General features: G+C 43.2%; 1 protein-coding gene and 1 long non-coding RNA gene across 6 annotated transcripts in view; one reads left to right on the top strand and one right to left on the bottom strand.

The window, feature by feature from the left end:
* Positions 1–3,436: 3,436 nt before the first annotated feature.
* Positions 3,437–8,542, bottom strand: LOC136790197 (uncharacterized). Of its 3 annotated transcripts, XR_010829721.1 has the most exons (7): positions 8,236–8,542; positions 7,951–8,105; positions 7,587–7,812; positions 6,893–7,008; positions 4,544–4,753; positions 3,794–3,846; positions 3,437–3,662 (listed from the first exon to the last, which is right to left on the bottom strand). It is a non-coding gene; the product is annotated as an uncharacterized lncRNA (long non-coding RNA). The 3 variants fall into 3 exon arrangements; XR_010829719.1 differs by lacking the exons at positions 6,893–7,008; positions 7,587–7,812 and having other exon boundaries at positions 8,236–8,522; XR_010829720.1 differs by lacking the exons at positions 6,893–7,008; positions 7,587–7,812 and having other exon boundaries at positions 4,611–4,753; positions 8,236–8,442.
* Positions 8,543–8,660: 118 nt separating this feature from the next.
* STAU2 (staufen double-stranded RNA binding protein 2) overlaps positions 8,661–20,194 on the top strand; it is a 168,124-nt gene continuing 156,590 nt past the window's right edge. For all 3 annotated transcript variants that reach the window (XM_066993092.1, XM_048077025.2, XM_066993093.1), the window contains exon 1: positions 8,661–8,800. The gene's annotated coding sequence lies outside the window, so the exon portion shown is untranslated. The remainder of the gene's footprint in view (positions 8,801–20,194) is intronic.

The raw sequence follows: 20,194 nt of genomic DNA, 5'->3' as shown, positions 1-20,194 counted from the left end.
TTCTTTGAAAGAGTTTTTACACTCATCTAGGTATCTGTTTACATCAGCTACTTTGTAATTTTTGTTAAACTCATTTCTGTGCAACACTTTCTGAAAGTGAACATTTTAAAGGTTTACCACTTTGGTGCTATGGGAACTGTTGTTTTATCCAGAAAGCAAATTTCCTTACCTTAGAGATGGTAGCGTGCAATATACTTCAGATGTTCCTGAATGATTTCTACTACACTTTTTATATACCGTATTGGATGTACCTGGTAAGTATGCCAAGAGTTGCCTTGTGCCAGCCAGCCCAGCCTGGAGCATCGCCAAACCCTACAGGGTTCAGTGACTGAGGGCTCTCTTTAGAGTAAGTTAAAGATTTAATGGGAAAACTTCTGGTAATCTTTGTATAAGCCATACTGTTTTGTGGTGAGATAACTGCCTTGAAGTGCATAGAAAGCCATTATACACCTTTGCTTGATTTGGAGCAAGTGTCCTGTTGCTCTTAGGAGTTTGTCTCAATACAAAGCATTTACCTAATTTTTTCTTTCTTACATTTACAAAATGTTGTTACTGAATTTGGCCTCTGGAAAAGGAATCTTGCTGTATGGTTTATGCGCGAACTTGGTTGCTTTCCAACTTAGAACTTTATTTCTTGTTTTGATCTCCACGATAGTTTTACGTGCAGGCACGTGCTAAAAGATACTTTAGAAGTCTTGCTTAGGCCATGCATTAATCTGGGTTGATTTTTGTGTATATTCATCTTGATATGTATGTTTTATTTTAGTATATTTATTATGGGCTTTTCATTTTCTTTGAAAGTATAGCCTTCTGTCAACTTCTACATTTCCATTCTTTGTTTTCTTAAAAATAATGCATCAAAAAGAATCTGAAGAAAGCAAGAGTTTGCTAGCTTATGTCTTGAAGTAGAAACTTAAGGGCTGCTTCCCTCTAAGTTTGTTTTTCGCTATACAAGCTGTCTTGTTTACTTTTTTCTTTTATCTACTGTGTTTGTATATATATAAACAAAAATATAATTAATTTCAGTGTGAACTATGTGCAGTGGAAAAAAAGTATTTGAAAATCTTGGGATGCTGTTCATTGATCTGTAAAGATGCAGTGCATTATATATTGCTTATGGTATGTCTTATATGCCTTTGAAGGATGAAAACATTTTCAGACATGGGGGGATTTTGCTAACCGCCATGAAGGCATGGATGCTCCCTTTTAAGCACTTTTAATTGCTGCTTATGTAGATTGGTACTATTTTGTTAAGTGAACACTGAACTCCACAAATTATGTGGAATTTTACTTTTGCTTAAATTGTCAAATTCAGCTAGGTTCAATAATCACAGAACAAGCACTTTTGGTAAAGAAATTAATTAATGGGTGAGAAAGGTCTGGCTAAGTCGAGTGCTGTACAGCAGCATTTTAGTATAGAAACATCCAATTAATGCATTCATGTCAATTTTTAATATATTGTGGAACTCCTATAACCCACAAATTGCCATTACCCTGATAGCACATAATTGCAATCTGATGATTTGGTGACAGTGCACGGTAAGATTTTTTTTATTAATGGGAGAATATTGCACTGTGCATTGAAAAAATAATATTAAAGTTTAAACTGCTGCAAAATTTACTGTCAATGTTATTACTTCATATAGCAACAGAATTTAGTCCAGCTCTTCTTGCCTGACACACATTTGTGTTTCCTTGCTGCCAGTACTCAAAACTCCATAAAATTAAAAAAATTTGCTATGGAGTTTATGGATATGTAACTTATAATTCTATTAGCAGCCCCAAAAAACCTTTACTGAGGATTGGAGACTTAATTTTGACAGGATTTGGATGTCGTGCTAAGAAATGTTTTGAAGACAAACAGCTTTAACCAACTTTATGTAACAAATACTATTATTCTGTCTTTCAAAACATATTATCATAGTATTAATTCAGTGTTGTCCTTTGGAGAAAGTTACAGCATTAGTTGCTATAATGTATGGCAAAATTCTGGCATGTTATGGCTACTTTATAGGTGAAACTGAGTAGTTAAATTATATGTGATGTAGGTGTAAATGCTTAGATTTTTTAACTTATGTATTACTGTTTATTCAGTAACGCTTGGCATGTTTTGAAGCTGTATGTTGCTGTCATCCCTAAAAGTGGCAGGCACTGAGTTGGTCTAAGAGCTGTCCCTTAAAACAAACATAAAAAAAAAAAGGCAACAACAACGAAAAAATAGGCAATCTGAGACTGAAGCTAGTGTATGCTGCCAGGAAGTAGCATTAATGAAAAACTAAAGGTATCAATAACCGACTAAAAACAAAACATCATTTGAGTTGCAATGCTTCCTTGTTGTCCTTGCATTTATTTTTTCCGTTCATGAGATCACTTTACGGTTATGAATGCATGTAGCCAATAACTTTGCTTTATTGTTGTCTTATTGACTGTGATAAACCCTTTATATCAACCCTTTTCCTGTATGTCTCCTTAATGCTGTGTACAGAGGATTTCTTTCTCTTTTCTGCTTACTGCATGACTTCATATATGACTAAGACAGTCCTTGTTCCAAGAAAAGTCTTTTTAAAACCCACTCATTTACTGTAGGTTTAACTTACTGTATAATTTTATAATCTTGTCCAATTGCCTTAAGTCATTTCTTTTTAGTTCTAGAGAATGGTTTAATGTCACTTGCAAATACAAATCCTTTTCAGTTTCCTGCAGTTTATTCACTGTCTTGTGATAAAAGGAGTATTTTTGAATGGTTAGGCTTTGTTTGTCTTACAATCCATACCATAGCAAGGTAGTTAAAATTGTTAATGTAGTATGCAATACATTTTGTGTTAGTTTACCTTACATAGCTGGATGGAAAAGCAAACAAACTGTGCAGCATGGAAAGCACCTTTCTACTGATATAATTCTGTCCAGACTAGCTGTGATCTCTTCCATCTACTTCAATGTATAAGGTAAATTTATTGCTAGTACAAGAATATGTTTGGCAATGAATGAAATACTTAATTCTCATGTGCAACACTGGCCTGGCCTGAACTTCCAAGATTTAAAAAGGCCAGATTCCTTTTTTTTTTTTTTTTTTTAATGCGGCCTGGTCTGTTAAAGTCTATGACTTACAACGATGTCAATAGGTATGATTAGGTACATGCTGGCACCAGCACAGTAAACATGCCGGGTATGGACACTGGTGTATGGACAGATCGGTGCTGCTGGTGGTGAAGTTTTGTGAGTGTTTGAAGGGTGCTGCTATGATCTGCCTCTGCGGTGAGAGGCGCTGATCAGAATCCAAAGCATCTCAAGATGGGCGCGATGCTCTCTTGCAACACTGTCAATAAAAACAGCATCACGTCTGGACTTGTTCGAAGGCTTCTTTATATGGTCAGAATACTATCAGTAATACAAAACAAAAAGCTTGTAAACAGGAATTTAATCTTATAGCATCTATTGCTGCTTTGGCCTGTGGTTACGCTTCAACTTTCCCATATTTTATTCTGCGTAAAGCTAATGTGTTCTCACAAAGTAGCAAAGCCTTGTAACTCAGAAGTGGGCAGTTCCTAAACATTTGGCTGTGCGATTTGTAATGGAAAACTGATGCACCATGATCTTCAGGTTGGCGGTTCTCTATTATTCTCAGTAATTCATCAAACTGTAGTTACATCTGTCTTCGTTGCCTGTAGTCAGTAAATTTGGAAAACCGATTGGCTTGAATTACCTGTTTTTTTAAAGCTATACAATCTTTGTTTTACAGGGATAATCTAAACCTAGTGTTTTGTGAATCTGGGAAAACATAAGAAATACTTACAAATTCTAGTTGTAAGAAGGTGGGATGACTGTACATTCGGTTCTTAAAGTTCTCTGTGTAGAAAATAAATTATGATGATGTGTGATGATGGAAATAGCTGACACAAAAGCAGTCATGTCTTTATAACCCAAAACAAATTAAATGTACAAGTTCAAAGCAGAGATTTAGACCTTGCTTTCATGCAGCTTTGGATAAATGGAATAGGATAATAAATAATGTGAAGTTTTCTTAATGTGTAAGTACAATTACTACTAAGTGCTAAATAATTTGCCAGTAAAATTTTTAAATTTCACTAGCATTATTAAAAGGGTAAAGTTTTTATTTGGGCAAGGCCTTACTATTTACAGCACTGGTGTATGAGAACAACGGGAGCAAATAATTACAGGGAAATACATTTCTACCTTCACAGCAATCTGAATTTGGGTCATTGGGCCAACAAACAAAGAACTGATTTTCATACTTTGATGTCAAGTTGCAAAATCAGCAAATCAGTTTGGTTGGATTCACCTTGTTGGTTTGTTTTAGAGTAATGATGTTTGCTAAAGGAGATAAAGGCCTTATGCTTGCCCAGCGTACTGAGTACTAGCGTTAATTTGAAGTCATGGAAAAAGCTGAATATATGCTGACAAACGCAAGTTCAGTTCATTTTGATTTTGGAAGTGATTATGTGATTCATCTACTTTAGGGAACTTGCATTATAGATGTGAATCATGAAAGATAATATGTGAGTTGTTAAAATTTGGTGCTTACGAGTCTTTACTGGAGTATAGAGAATAAATGGTTTTTGTTAGCTGAGAAAGCTCTGTATAATATTTACTTGTCAATTTTACAGTTTTATCTTGCTTTGTTCACATCTCTCATTCTGTGTACTACACAAGATGATAAATGGTTTTAGTCACTTATACGTTGTGCTCCAACTTTCAGGGTGGTCTGCTTTTGTAGTTAGTCCTGCACCTGTACCTGGCAAGAAAAAGAGTTTGATTAGATTTAGGTTTGTTAATAATACTGGGTTTTAATCAAATAGAATCTAAAACGCTTGACTTTTGCTGTGCCAATAAGTTTTAGTTATTGGGAAAAAATATATTTAAAAATTCAAGTGGCCCATTCTTCTAAGATATTATGAGTCTATAATTCAGTTAAATGACTCTGACTAATATAAAGCATTATCAACATCCCATTGGTATATTATGAGCACTCTGTATTAGCTTAATTACTATCTCAACTTCCGTATCAAAATATAATCTCATTAATATACATTTTAAAAGTAGAATTAAAATAAACTTTTTATCAAACCCTGGAACAGGTAGCCAGGAGGAGTTTTAAATTCTCCATCCTTGGACATTTTCAGAACTAAACTGGATGAGGCCCTGAGCTAAACCTGCTAAATTCAAAGTTAGATCCAGCTTTAAAGCCATCTTCACTTTGAGGGGGTAAGGAGGTTGTAGGGCGGGTGACATCCAGAGGTCCCTTCCAACCAATTTTACTGTTTTTAGTGTATGGATTGAAAGCAGGCTCCTGTTTCTGTGGCTCTGTCAAATTCCTCCTTGTTAATACATCACTGTAAGAGTGGGCTTTTCTAGGCACACCAGGGTTATATTGAGGGGTAGAAAGTTGTTTCTTGATGACTTAAAGAAAACCCACACTATTCTAATAATATCAGTAAAAAAAATATTTTGCAAATCAGTTTGAAAGTGCCAATTTGTTCTTTCTGAATCTGAGCTTAGAAATAACAAGGCCAGCTGTCCTCAAGTACCCTTTGCTCATGTTTACAGACCAAACAGAACGTTTATACCCTTTCCCCCAGTTAGGCATTTGTGCAGGCATTTATAGGTGTTAGGTTTTCTTTTTTTTTTTTCTTCCTCTTGTATTCAAATAGCATACTGAATTAATCACGCCTATTCATAATTTACCTACTGAAGGTAAAATGTTGTGCAAGTCATGGCACTCCCATTGTACACGAACGGAGTAGAGCAGATATGTATATACAAACTATGCATATCTTTCAAAAAGTGAGATTATTTTAGCTTCTATTAAGCTGTTTGTACTGGAGGTACTGACTGGAAAGGAAAAAAAAACATTCAGAAAGGTGTAGTAAATCTAAACAATGACTGGTAATGCAACATAGTGTTTTCCTGTTTAGTAAGTTTCTCCTATATGATTGGAACTTTACCTATGTGAACAACTATCATGGGATCTCAGCAATGATAAAATACGTAATCCTTTACTTTATACCTGGAAAAAATAGAGCCAGAACTCATCTCTGTATTTAAAAAATATAAAAAGATGGTAAGTTTATGGATAAAATGTTCTTTTTTTGTATTGTTTCTTTTTCAGCTATATACCATTTGTGGCACAGAACGTATATTGAGATATGAGATGCATGAGTTCATAAGTATTTCAAGATGTGTTTTTAAACTAAGCTATTACCTGTTTAGTAATGTTATAAAAGCATTAAACATTGAAATCGTAGCACAGACTGGAGATTTTAGAGGCTTGTTGGAATTGTATCTATTGATTGCAGGAAGTTCAGAAACCTTCCCTTGTAATCTGATGCTGACATTCACTGAATTATGCTGGGTACACTAAGTACATGCTATAATGTAGGGTTCTTCAAGTTACTAACAGTAACTAGAAAGAAGAAGTTGCCATAAATTAAAACAAAAAATGCTTATAGGTTGTCGTGATTAAGCTTCTAAATGAGCTTGTCCAAAGCTTTTGTAGCAGCATTATGAAAAGTGTTTGCATTATTGCTCACTAGTACATTATACTAGAAGAATACATAAGAAATTGTATCATACTGCGTATTTCTGAGCTCAGTACCTAAGTGAAATAAGGGGTAAGGAATCTCAGAAAACTAAACAATGGGGGAATAAGAAGGGAAGGGTGACAAGCTACCCCAGCTGAAAAAAGGGTATGTATAAAACTGTCGTAGCAAATGCTGTGTTCCCAAAGTGTATTTAAAGAAGTTATGTCATGGTAGCGTTCTGTTAGTGTGAATAAAACCTTGCTGTCACCTAGTTACTCACAACACAGTCCTGTCACTAAGTGTAAGTATGTGTATTTGGTGTATAAATTATTGTCTGTAATACACAAACTTACACAAAGCACATCTGGGGGGATGTGCCATTAGGATGCGATTATACCGGGAGTGCTTGGGAAGCCGGCCAGGCTACATCTTGTTCCTTCTTGCTCCCAGCTGTCATACCAGTCCACCACTTGGTTTCGAGTTGGTTTTTCAAAAAAATCACAGGGAATAACATAAACAGGCACTGAAGGAAATGTGAACTTTGGACTCATTCTGACCCTCAGTAAGTATGTTAGTTTGTAAATCAGTTTTGATACATTTGATGTTCTAACTCTCAAAGCTATCATTAAAATACAGTTGCATAGTAAAATGATGGTAATTTCGCAAAAAATGCTAGTAATTTTAAACATAGTTTAGTTACTGCAGCCTTGCTAATCAGCTAAATTAGTTGCTCCAAGTTCTAATGCTTCTAGCTAGTTTTGGCATAGGTTTAAAAGTTTTTAGCTTGTCTTACTGGACAAATAATTACTTGAGCCAATCAAGAAAGCAGATTCTTACAACCCAGATTAGATATTTGATGATTAACTCAGAAGTCTTCCCTTTTTCATGAAAAACAAATGAAAAACTTTAGTTTTCCATTCTTTTTAGTGGTAAAGATGGTCATAGGACTGCTGTTGGTTGGAAGCAGAAACCGAGCCATGGCTTCATCTAGCCTAGCTATGGCAACTTTGAAGGGTTTGGAAACCTCACTTAGGTTGCACATCCCACCTGGGGCCGAGGCTTTGCGCGGTGCAGTGAGCTTCCACCTCCGCACCTCACGGCCTCTGGTTGTGGCCTCCCACCACAGGGCAGTGGGGCAAGGCCCGGCAGGTTCCGCAGCTGCCCTCCTCTCTGCCACGTCTCTTGCTGGCAGGGACGTGACTGGATCTGACACAACCGAAATGCTGACGCGAGTCGCGTTTATGGCTTTCTGCTGCCTTCTCAAAACTGGTGCCTTTGAGGGGAGAGGAGTCGTGTTTGAAACCAGCGTGGTGTTACACAGCACAGGCGCAGCGAGATGAGTAAAACCGAATTAAAAAGTAAAAAAAAAAAAAAAAAGGTGTCTCTGTTGTGGTGTGTTCTGTTTGCTCACCTCTCCCTGCATCGCTGCAAGCCGTTAATTTCATTTCCCGTGCATTAAGGTTGGCTATTGTGCTCTTTAGAGCTCGATCTCGCCCAGCGAGCCCGCAGCAGCTGCTCCCGGTGCAGACACCAACTTGCACCGAGCAGCCGGTAGGGGTCAGGTCCCTGCAAAGAGAAAACGGGAGGGAAAAAAAAAAAAAAAACAGGTAAAACGTCGCGAGGCTGTTTTCAAACCGGCATAAAAACCTCGCGGCTCGTCTTGTGCCAGGCGAGCGAGGCTAAGAAGGCTGCTAACAGCCGCGTGGTAAAACCCGGTGCTTCTCAGGGACTCCCTCCAAATACTGCGAAGTTTAAAGACCGGGCATGGGAACGGGACCGGCGCTGCCCTGCCCGGGCCCTTCCTCTCAGCCTCGCCCCCTCCCGGCGGCCCCGCAGACGGTGGGGGGGGGGGGCTCGGGGGCGGCCCCCGCGGTGCTCGGGGGAGGCCTCGGGGGGCTGCGGAGCCCCGGAGCCCCGTTGTCGGCCGCCGCTAGAGGCGCTGCCGCCGCCGCTCCGGGCCGGGGAAGGGAGGCGGACGGGGCCATTCGCGGCGCCGGAGCAGGGGGGGGGAGCGGGGCCGGGGCGGCGGCGCGGGGAGCCCGCGGGGGGCGGCGGGGGCGAGGGGCGAGGAGGCGGCGGGAGGGGGGCGGCGGCGGCCGGGGGGAGGGGGGAGGAGGAGGAAGGAGGAGGAGGAGGAGGAGGAGGGGTGTCGTGGGGGGGCGGAGTGGTTGGGGCCGGCGGCGGCCGCCGCGGCGGCGGGGTCAGTTCTCTTTAGTGTTTGCCGATGTTGGAGGCGTCCCCGAGGCGTCCCCGGGAAGCAGGTAACCGGGCCCGGGGGCGGCCCCGAGCCCCGGCAGCGCCGCCGTGGGGGGGCGCGGGACGGGAGAGCCGGGAACCGGTCGGAGGGGAGGGAGGGGAGGAAGAGGAGGGGAGGGGGCTGCTGCAGCCATGATGGCCGGGGCCCCGTCCCGCTCCCCTTCCTCCTCCTCCTCCTCCTCCTCCTCGCTCCCCCGGCGCGGGGGCTCCGAGGCCGGCAAGGCGCCGCTGCGCCACGGCGGGGATGGAGGAGGGGGGCGGCGGCGGAGGAGGAGGAGGAGGAGGCACCAACTCCGCCATCCGCCCCGCGGCCCTCGCCGCCGCCGCCCCTGGGGGGCCGGGGGCTCGCAGGTGGGCGCCCCAACCGTGGGGGCCCCGCGGGAGCCCCCGCCGGGCTGCCGCCGCTTTGCCAAGGCCGGGCGGTGGGGCTCGGCTCGGCTCGGCTCGGCTCGGCCCGGTGGGGGCTGCGTTTGGCCGCCGGGCCTGCCCGAGAGCCGGGTGCGAGCTGCCCCGGGCGGCCGCCGGTCCCCCCGCCCCCCGATCCCGGCGGTGGGTCTCGGGGATCCCCCCGGTGTGAAGGGCACGGAGCCCGGCCCGGCCCGGCCCGGCCCGGCCGCCGCCTCGCCCCGTTCCTCTGGCTCTGCCCCCGCGCTCCGGACCCGGTCCGAAACTTCTTCGGCAGCGGGACCCGCGGCGCCGCGCTCCCAAAATGGATGGCAGCGCCCAGCGCCGAGCGGCGGCGGCACGGGGTGCCCCGGCCTCCCCCGGCGTCCCCGGGCTCGGGGCTCCGGGGCCGGGGAGCCCCGCGCCTGTCAGGCAGGCCGAGGCCGTGCAGGCGGTGCCGGCCGTGCTGGCATTGAGGTCTCCGGTCGGAAAAAGTTGGTGCTGACAGCAGCCAGGCCTGGACGGGGCGGCCGTGCCCTCCTGGGGCGGCCTGGGCGCAGTGGGGGCATGAATCCCGCAGCCCTCGTGCTCAGGGCCCTCGAAGTCCTCAGTGCCCAAGCAGCAGTTCCCCAGCAGAGCATCCACCCGGCGTTGCCTCGTGGCCAGCAAGCTGGCTCTCAGGATGCCAAGCGTCTTGGGCCGCATGCAGGGCGTCCCCCGTGCAACTATTTCAGTACCAAAAAAAAGTTTGTTAGACAGAAGAGCGGACGGAGTATCGCTGCCGTGGCTCCTCTCTCTGCCCCGCTCACTGTGTTGAACAGAACTGCCTGAATTGCCCCAGCGTTGTAAGGCACAAGCAGGACTGTTGCTCTGGTGTAACTAGGTGGAGTTGCACCGCATACGTTGCTCTGTCTTACTGACATTACTGCTGGCGTCAAGCTGTGCAGACATAAAGCCTTCCCGAGCTGCGTAGTAACTCCGGGTTAGGAATCGACACCCATGTAATAATATTAACGTATTTAAGCCATTTTCTAAATATAGGGAGGTTCTGCACAGGTTTTGTTGTGACATTGCTGCCTATAAACAGTGCCAGGTCTGACAGCTCTCTGAATGAAATCTCTTTGCTGAAAAGCCAGCAGCAGCACAAGATTCCCAGTACTGACTTCCAATCGCTGAACCTTAGCTTTGCCCTAGAAAAACTCCCGGAGAGGAAGATTTCTGTTCCTGCCTGTGTTTGCTAAGATTCCTGTTGCTGGCAACTAGGAACTGGACTACGACCGGCTGCTTGGTCGTTGTTTTTGAGGGGAAGGTGCAATTCAGGTTTTCTTTGCTTGAAAGAACGCTTTTCAGTGATGTTCAGCTTTGGCCAAAGTCATCCGGTTTGGGTTCAGCTCAGACTGCAGTTCGGAGGCCAGTCTTCAAATGCCTCATTGCCAGCTCGAGCTACTTCGTTCCCCAAGAATAATGTCAAAGTAATAATGAATTTGAATAATCTTTCATCCCGAGTTGTGAAAGTAGTTTGCAAAAGAGCTTCCTAATTTTACTTGCAGGAAAACTTTGTCAGAGGTGTTTTAATGACCTGGCCAAGCTTAAATAAGCAATTAACTCAATCAGCCCCTTCCTTGGAGGCAAATACTGGGGTTGAGTCTGCTGCAGAGGGTTATGAGCATGACTCCACAGACATCCCGGCTGATGTAGGTGTACATGTGGGAAGCGAATCGGATGCTGCGCGTTCCAAGTGCCAAGTGGCACGAGGAGTGACCTTGGGAAGGTTAGACAACCGGCCGTGGCGGAGCAGGTCCTCCGATTCCAAGGCTGCTTCCCCAGCCACTAGGAAGGCTGCACCTGTCATGCTCTGTCTAGATAGTTTGCTTTGACCTGCCTGAAGTACGTGGCTATTGATCTGACAGTCTTTGGAAAGGAGAGAAACGCTCAGGTCAGTTACGTCTGAGCCTTCAGCCCCAAATGCGTCCCATAACAATATCATGCAACAGGGAAGCAGGCCTTACAAGGTGGGCAGTTTTTTAGTGCTAAGTTTTTTGTGTATACTTCATACATACACATAGCCATCTGCACAGATCTTACCCCATCGGAGAGTCAAATATCTACTTCTTTACATGGGGCACGCAAATGTGGTGGGGGAGGACCCAAACCTGCAACTTTTTAGGATAACTCTAAGAACATGACTTCTGTTAATATGCTACCAAGGCTTCACTTTTCCTTTCTTGGTTATATTGATTTCCTCTCATCAGCAGCGAGATCTGTCAGATAAGTTAGCCCTGCCTTTTACCAGCACGAATTGCGTTGCACTTCTGATCTTTGGATCACTTTACAGCCTCTGTTTCTCACAACAGTTCCTGATTTTTCTCTCTCTTCCCAAAAGAGGAAGAGAAACAAAGAAAGATGTTGCTTTCTTAAAACTGCTTTGGGTACTGTTACTGGAATCCATGCAGGAAGGAGACCCCTTCAAGTGCTCACATCTCTCAGCCATCCCCTCTGCTGCTTTGACGGTGTTAGGCTTGTGAATACGACCCTGTAAGGATTGGGGCTGTTGGAGCTCCCATGAGGGGGTCCTGACCTGGCCGCCCCTCTTTAACCCACATGCTGTTCATCGACTGCTGCCGTGCCCCTGGTACCTACAACCAGCAGTTCAGAAGGATAAGGCGGGGGGGTCGGTTTGGTTGAGGGGTGTATAAAGCACAAGACCAGGGTGCAGTGAGACAGGTAGGGTGGAGAATGGGGTGGACAATTTTGCCTGGGGGAGTGAAGAGGATACATGGTGTAAATCTGGGGGTTAGGGCTGGTGGGAGCCTGTGGCAGACCCTGGGAAGAGAAGAAACGGAACCTGTGTGTAGCATTTAGTGTATAATGTGAGCCAAGGGCTCTGCTCTTAGAGATCGCTCGGGTCTGCTCATTGTCAGGGAGCAGTCATGATCAGCATTATCCAAAGTATGTTTGTGTTAAAAGATCAAGAGTTCAGGAAAAATCTGAGAGGTGGCTTGTCATGTGTTGTTCTGGAAGCTATTTAGAACAGAAAAATTGCTTGTCACGACTTCTAAAAATGAATTTTGAAAAACCATCTGTAGTAGTGTATCACTAAAGTCACGTGTATGCCTGTAGCTGTTAAATGTTGCTTCGTACTTTACCTCAGCAGCACCTTTTTATTTGTTTTTAAGCTGGCAGCATTTGGAACGTTTCCCAGTAGTGAGATCTGCACTCCAGGGCCATAGGGTACTCACCTGTGTCACACTGCATCTTTTATTTTGGTGTAATCGAGTACGCTTCCGTATAGTTTGTGACTGGTCTGTGACAAATTTATTGATGCTTAAATAAAATCAGAAACTTATTTTTCCTGGTAAATATTTTTTTTGCATACAAAATGTTTAATTTTGTGACTCCCATGTGTTTATGTATCCCCATGATCTTCTAATTTAATCACCATTGAAATGATGAGGGGGATTCTTGTTAGACTAGTTAAAAGTCAGCATTTGGGCGCAGATTTCGGTTGGTGTTCAGGGACGTCCCTGCTAATAGCCGGTGGCTAAGTATTACAGTGTGTATGGGTTAACCTGCTATCCTTAGTTTCTGGAAAAAGGCAGCTTACAAAGATGTTTACAATAATACCACACACTCAAAGGATATGTTTACAGTCTCATCTTCTCTTGAATAGCTCCAAAGGATCATGCTAACATTGGTCATGCTTCCAATTTCTCTGCTTGCCAGCTTTGAGGAACAGGGAATTAGTGCTGTGTGCCTCCTGGCTGGAGGAAATGTTTTTGAGGGTAGGAGACTGGATTTTCAAGGGAAGCTTCTTGCAGTGAAAAAGGTCACCTGTGGGAACAAGGACTCTTCAGAAGATGAGAAACCTGTGTTTTATTATTATTGCTATTCCTAATTTATTATTTTTTGGAAGCTGTCATGCACTTGTGGTTTCCAGTTTCTTGTACAATAAACTCAGTTAAGAAAAGTGGCGTTAGACAATATAAGGAAATTCCAGTACACTAAACATGCAGCTTGTTGTCAGTAACTGAAGTTGATCAGATAAGCAGCTGGCTTATCTGACTTTTTGGAAAGGAGAACTCTTCCTGTGTCATCCAGACGATGCATCCATACAGCTGATAAGTTTTGAAGTGAAGAAATCAAGATACGCTGTTCCCAAGGTGAAATTGCAGAGTTGATACAGGGCAATGTTGGGTCAGTTTGTAGCATATCCAGTTGTACCGAGACGAATAATGAACTGAAGTAACAGTCTATAGGAACACTGACTATGTCAGACAGGATAAAAACATGAAGTAATCTAAAAGTTCTTGTTAAAAAATCACCTATTTTTGTTTGTTCTATTTTTTTTTCCTCTTCCGATCATCCTTCAGTCCTGGATACTAGCTTGCAGGGTTTTTCCTTTCTCATATGTGGTAAATGTTTCCTCTGCTTTTAGTTTCAGTCTTGTGTATCTGATAGTACTTAAACTGGCCTGCTTTGAACTATCTTCCATCTGTGGTGGCAATGTTCCTCAAAAAGACATTGCCAATGAGTAATTTTCCTCAAGAGTATACACCCAAGAGACGTCTCTTTTTGTAACTGTTGTGAAAGGCTGGAAATCTTGATGAATACCAAAAATTACTCCAGAGAGGTTTCCATGAAAACCCTTTTTGTCTGTAACTCAGTCCAGCATGCTTACTGGTCTTGCATGAAATAGGTGGCTTCTCAGCTTCTGTACTGCAGTTGAGACCGTTTGTCCTTCGTGAAGGGGGATGAGAAGTTGTCCTGGATCAGGAGGCAGGTAAAGCCCACCCTGCTTCCTCAGGGACTTCTCTAAACTCTCTCTTAGGTGAATCCATAGGGTTAGATATGGGATTTGACCTCTGCAAACGGGAGGATGGCCCACACAGTCTTTTCTTCACCCTTCTTCAACTGGACAGCCTTCGTCACCAAGGCAAAGCATTAGACAAGTGAAAAGTCATTGAAGATACCAGGAGTGGATCTCATTTCCATGGACTGATGGCGTTGTCATTCATGAGGACATTTTGGATTTGGACTTGAAGGCAGCCGTAGGTATTTGCCAGGTTCCCGGAGAAGAACTAATCCAACAGTTTTCTCCAGCTGTTGTATGTAATACAGGGCTCTTCTGAAACTGGCTGCTCTAGGAATTACTGTGAACGGGAACTCACCAGAGCAGGTGCTTTGGAGGCCCTTTTTCATGTGACCATTAAACTGCACAATAACTTTCCTTGCTGTTGTTGCAAATACTGTCTTGCACAGTTTACCTTTGCTCAGACACCTCATAGTCATGAGGAGCAAGAGCGACACAGCTGCTATCAAACTAATATGCCTAATGGCCCGGGTCTTTCTCAGCTTCCTCACATCTTCAGTTTTGGCAGCCAAATTTTTTAGTACAGTTTGTGCATTTTTCTCTTCATTCCACTATCACAAAAGGTCCTCAGAAAGACAGTTCAGGGCAGAACTCTACAGTTTAACTTGTTCAGCCAAGGCAGTGCTAGTTCCAGGGCCCACTCTGCTTTTCAGATTTGTGTGTCTCCGCCACTGCGTTGGGTTGCAGACCTCTGCTCCACTGCTGGGGAGATGCACAGGCTCTGAGACTTCTGCTTCTGACACCTCACAGCCTAGATGCTGGACGGCTTTCGGGCTAGGAGCACTCCTTCCCTTTGCTAATGAGGAGCATTCCTGTTGGCAGGAGGCAAGACTCCATTAGGCACATATATATATATATATGTGCCTATATATTATATATATAGCGAAATAGCACATGTTCTCTTGGAGATCTTAGAAAAGCGGTCCCTTCTTCCCTTTTGAAGTGTTTCTGATTTATTTAATTTTGGTTTTGAAGGTAAGAAACAGGATTCTTAGCTCAGTAATGAACAGGAGCGTTAGCTCCCTGGAAGTTCAAAAGCAAGTTTGTTATTTCACCCTGATTTAGGGTGGTTCCAGATTCACAAAAGCTAACTTTACCCTGCTGGAGTTAATGGCCCAAGAGTCTTGAAAACATAGTGAGTGGTGAGAAAGACATTCCTTTAAAGTGGAGCTCAAAGCCCGTCCAGTCTGTCTCCATGTAGTCAGGGTACTGTTGCTAGCAGTTCAGGCATTCCTCCTATATGCAAACTTCTTTTTCTGTCGTCACTCAGTTATAGGTGCTGTTACCTTTTATTGTGAATCTCTTCATGTTACCACTGAATCAGGTTGCACTTTTAGCCCAGGCTGTCCTTTGTTTTATTTCTGTCTCTTTCTGTAAAAGTACTTCCAAATTTTAATTCACTGTTTCAGTTCATGTATTTTTTTCTGTAATAGTTAAGCTTATAACTCCCTTCAGTCTGGGGAAGCAGAGTTATTCTGAATCAGCAACTACATGGATTGATATCTCTTATTTGCTGTCTTGCCATATATCCTACTTGGTACTCCTAATCATTAGTACGTAAGTAGTTGGAGGCAAAAGTCTCCTGCTTTTGTCATGCTGTTTCTGTGTACTCACACCGTGCTCCATTTCAGCCAGATCTCTTTTTACTGGCCTCTTTTCTGCTGTTTGTTGTTAGTTTAATATCCTCCTCGCTGATTCAACTATAGAGATTAACCTTTTGCCATCCTGCCAGATGCATGTAGCCTCTGCTGTGCTGGAATGTGCGTGCTCAGTGTTCAGCAAGTTTTTAATGTTTAGCTTCTCACTGATCTTATAGGCAGCATTTTTTTCAGTGTTTTCTGCCTTTGCTAACTTGCATTGACTGAAAGGATTTATAACTGTACCACCAGGATTTTTTCCCCTTCCAGGATTGCCAAAATCTTCTGTAATCTGCACCTTCTTGTGGAGATAAGTAATTTGTAAGAATATGTTTCATCACGCCACTTCCTAATTTCTGTCCAAAGCGTGGTTTTGCCACAAGGAGTCAACAGGCCATTGCAGTACTTGTGTACTGTGCTGAGTTGTTGCTGATGACTCTTTGCATTCTCAGGATGCTTGAAGAGTGTGTATTGATAGCTGCTTGCTGCCAGTGGTGGGGGCACTCAGCTTTGTTCCCTTTGCCTTTTTCTGCGACTCTTCCAGGTGCGGGTCTCTTCCCATCGTGATTGCTGGAGCCTTGGGTTAGTGTCACCAAGTCGCCACTGGCTATGGAGGATTTGTCCACTTCCTTAATTTTTGCGCTTTCATTGTTTTCATTGTTTTTGAAGCAGGCTTGTGTCATCAGTTTTGCAACAGTTCATGACTTTGCCCCCAAACTTAGCATCTCAGAACCATTAATTTCCTCCAGTTGACAACTTGCATCTTGTGCTTTTCTTCAGTCAGAGAACGTAGTGCAGCCAATCCAATACTCAGTAATTATTTTGCCTTTATTCACCAGCTGATGAGAGCTGCATGTAAAATAGGAAGACGTCTCTTTCTCTGGACTCACTGCAGAACTGATCTGACAAGATGCGCTACAGCTATGAGCAGGGAGCTAGTCTTAGGAGCTGCATATTGAAATCACCTTATATCCAAGCATCCCAAAACATGTTGATGGGACAGCTGCATGAAGGGGGAGCTCCAGGAGTGGTTCATGAACAGGAGATAGCAATTTCACTCAAGCTGTGTCTGGGAAGCTGCATGATACTTAAAGGTGGGAATTCACCATTTTAGCTGTGAAACGCTCTTTTTTAGGCATTTCAGTACACTCCTGGAGAATTTAAAAAAGTCACATAAATCAGAATTTGATCTACTTACAACAGTAAAGCGTAACATCTGCCACTTTGAAATATCCTTCTCTGAAGGTCCTGGAGCTGTTATAGGGGAGTGATTACATTTTGAGGAGGGCTTGTAGCAAGGGCTGTAACTTTTTGTGAAGAAAAAGGCACGTCTCTGCTGCTTCGCCAAGCTATGTTACTTGAAATGATCGGAGTAGTAGCTTGTCACAGGCAGCCAAGGAAAACCTCGATCATTGTCTGAATTCCATTAATAATATGCAATTTGTAGTTAGGGAATAAGCTTTTACTCGAGAAGTAATTTTTGCATACTTCAGAATAAAATTAGAGTCGCGGGGATCTTTTACTTAGAATAATCTTCAAATAAGACTATTTTGTAATTTAAAGTCAATCAAAGCATATTTGAGATGGTAGGAATAAAACTACTAGTTGCTAGCAGAAAGTGAAAAAATACAGCATTTAGAAATAAAAATCACAGAAATTAAAAGAAGCTAGAAAATTTGAAGGAGTTCAGTTTAGATTCTGATATTACAAATAAGGAACCAGTTACTGCTTTGCGAACAATTCTGTAGTGGCAGCATGTCAAGTCTGAGTCATGTTTTTTTCATTTACTTAATCTCCTTCTGCACTTTTAAGCTGATGATTGATTGTTAAACTAGTGGCTTAGGCTGCCCTTCTTTTCAGCTATTTTCCTTCGTGAAAAAGCTTAGCTACTCCTTTTTGTTTAACCTAAGGCGAATGTGGTTTACCTGCACATCAACTTCAGTAAGATGGTGTGACAACCTCTGTACAACCAATAACCATTTCAGTGTAACCTTTTTTTTGAGTCCCAGTGGAATATATCAATGGTTCACTTGAATGACCTGTCTCAGAAAGTAAAAAACAAACAAACAGAAACTTATAATAATTCTTTCCATGAAACTCAGCTTCTGTGTTTACAATTTCTAGAGTACTAAACTGATTTATCATATCCTTGAGGCTTTCTGCTGTGTTTTGTATGGACAAATTTTGAGGTAGCCCTGGAAATCCAGCTTAGTTTGTGTAGTCTCTCACGATGATTGTACTACTCTCCCTCCCTTTTCCAAGGGCTGTGGAGGTTGTCTTTGGAAAAACTATCACAGACTGAAAACGTGCATCTCCCTAGACAAAGAAGTCCTAGGTAGTTTAGGTCACTTCTGTACCATGATTGTTAAAGAGTTGTGATGGTACTGCTTTTGTCTTTTGGATTAGTGGTTGCTCCCAGCTACATTAGACATATGCACAAGGATATGACCCTCTAGTGCTGTGGAGTACATATGATGTTCTGCCTCTGATCTGTAAGGCATCTATGAGCTATTTTTTTGGATATACCTCAAACCACGATGGGTTTGGGATGTGGAAGGCCTTCCAAAAAGAAGGCTCTGGTGATCATCTTGCTGTTTGGGTGGAGGAAAGTTTCACATTTTCTTTTCCATAATAATTCAGGATATCTTGGCTGGTTCGAACTGATGGCTGTGTCTGAATCAATATTCTGTCTGTCTGGTTCAGTTTATTTTCTGGGCATAAAATATGTGGCAGCATGAGAACTAGGTTAACTTGTATTGGCTGTTGGGAATTTCCTATTATTTTTTTCTCACATTTTATCTGTTTTCTGGACAGCAACAATAAAACTGGATAAATAAACTTCCTCATGAGTTTATCTTTGTAAGATGGTGGGCATTTCTATGAAACAGCCTAATCCTTCCCCCTTGGGCCTTGGGTTATAAACAAGTTGAAAAGCATTGAAATGTCTGGCTGGCTCTGTTTTTGATGCAACAGATTGACTTTCATTATCTTCTAGTTTTCTTTTGGCATTGAAATCGTTGAGTTGATAATCTCATTGATCTCCCTCGTCATTTCAAACAGGAGTTCTGTAATTATGCTTCTCAAACCGCTGTCATGCCAAGTCGCTTTCCCCAAGAGGTGTTTGCTCTGGTCACAGACCGTGTTCTCTGAGGAATTCCCAGATGTCTGGATTTTTTGTTTTGTTTCAGCTTCAGTGATCTTGGATATCAGTGAGATTGTTTTGTGAGACCAGCAATCCTTTTTTCCATTGTGGTTCAAGATGAATATTAATAAAGTTTCTCTTCTTAGGAACTCTGCTACATATCCGCAATAAGAAGTGAAGTTTCCATTTCACCCAGGTGGCTGCTCAGTGTACACAGGACCTGACCATAATTTTTCTGCTAGGCAAGAAAATCTCTTGTGGATGCCCTGGGGTGATTCAGTTTTGCTGTGTGCAGTGGGATACAGTGCAGGCCAAGTTGCTCCTTTCTCAGCATTTTCATTTCGGCCTTCCTCTTGCCGCAGGAGCAAGAGTTATGCACAGTCCTTCCTGTCAGCATCCTCTGCTTTCTGCTAAGGTCCTCCTCTCACACGCTTTTACAATCTGTATACGTTTGCATGTGCAAATTATAATCAGCACCCTAACCCCTGCATTTTCTGTCATTCCTTAAGAAAATGCCAGTCTTTGGCAAATACATTAGGTGTGGCGCTTCTGTTTGCAGCGCTTCTCATGGGAGTTTATTTGCTTCTGTAATTATGCCTGTTAGTTTTAATAAGGTCCATGATCACTTGTTTGTCTAAGACAGGTTTGACAGTAGACTGAGTAGGCTTCAGTTGCCTGCATTTCGACATCCAGTGCAGTGAGATGGTAGTTACCTCGTCTGGTCGTCAGCTGTCACTCAGCTGAGTGATTCAGCCTCAGGTAGAGGCCTACTTGTTGATTGCCTTGCCTGTGTCGACTAGTGGCGTAATGCATTCGTTCAAACACATACCCTCATGCCATTTCATTGCCTTTTCATGTCGTGGTTTATTTGAACCTTCTGCCATGTGCAGTGCTAGATGAGGCATGGGTCTTTTGAGAAAGGGCTTCTGCTTTTTTGAGGTATCCAGGTGTGACGTCCTGTGACATCTCAAATGGTGCTGGTAAACTGTGGACGGACCGCTAAGGGGCTACTGCACCTACCGAGGTGCAGGTTACTGTTCCCGTGTGAGATGCACCGTGCATGTGGATGGCCCTGCAGGTCACACATCTTTCATTTTAGTCACTTGTCTTTTGCTGTAGTGGCTCAAGCAATTTACTAGTTCCAAAGTGTTTGCTTATTATATTTGTTTCCTTTCTCGTGTATACTGTGTATTTCAAATTGTACGAATCTTATCACAATTGCAGGGCAAGCCTTTTCTGTTCCAGTCCCTTTGCTGACACATAATAATTAAGTAAAAATAAAAATCCCCAGCTTTGACCACTTTGTTTATTGAGAAAGTCTGAGCCTTTTGATTCCATAATTAGTTACCTTATTTGTCTGTTTTGT

The sequence above is a fragment of the Anser cygnoides genome, chromosome 2, assembly GCF_040182565.1.
Source record: "Anser cygnoides isolate HZ-2024a breed goose chromosome 2, Taihu_goose_T2T_genome, whole genome shotgun sequence".
Classification (NCBI taxonomy): Eukaryota; Metazoa; Chordata; class Aves; order Anseriformes; family Anatidae; genus Anser; species Anser cygnoides.
The sequence above is the reverse complement of the archived record's forward strand: the minus strand, read 5'-3'. Positions and strand labels throughout refer to the sequence as shown.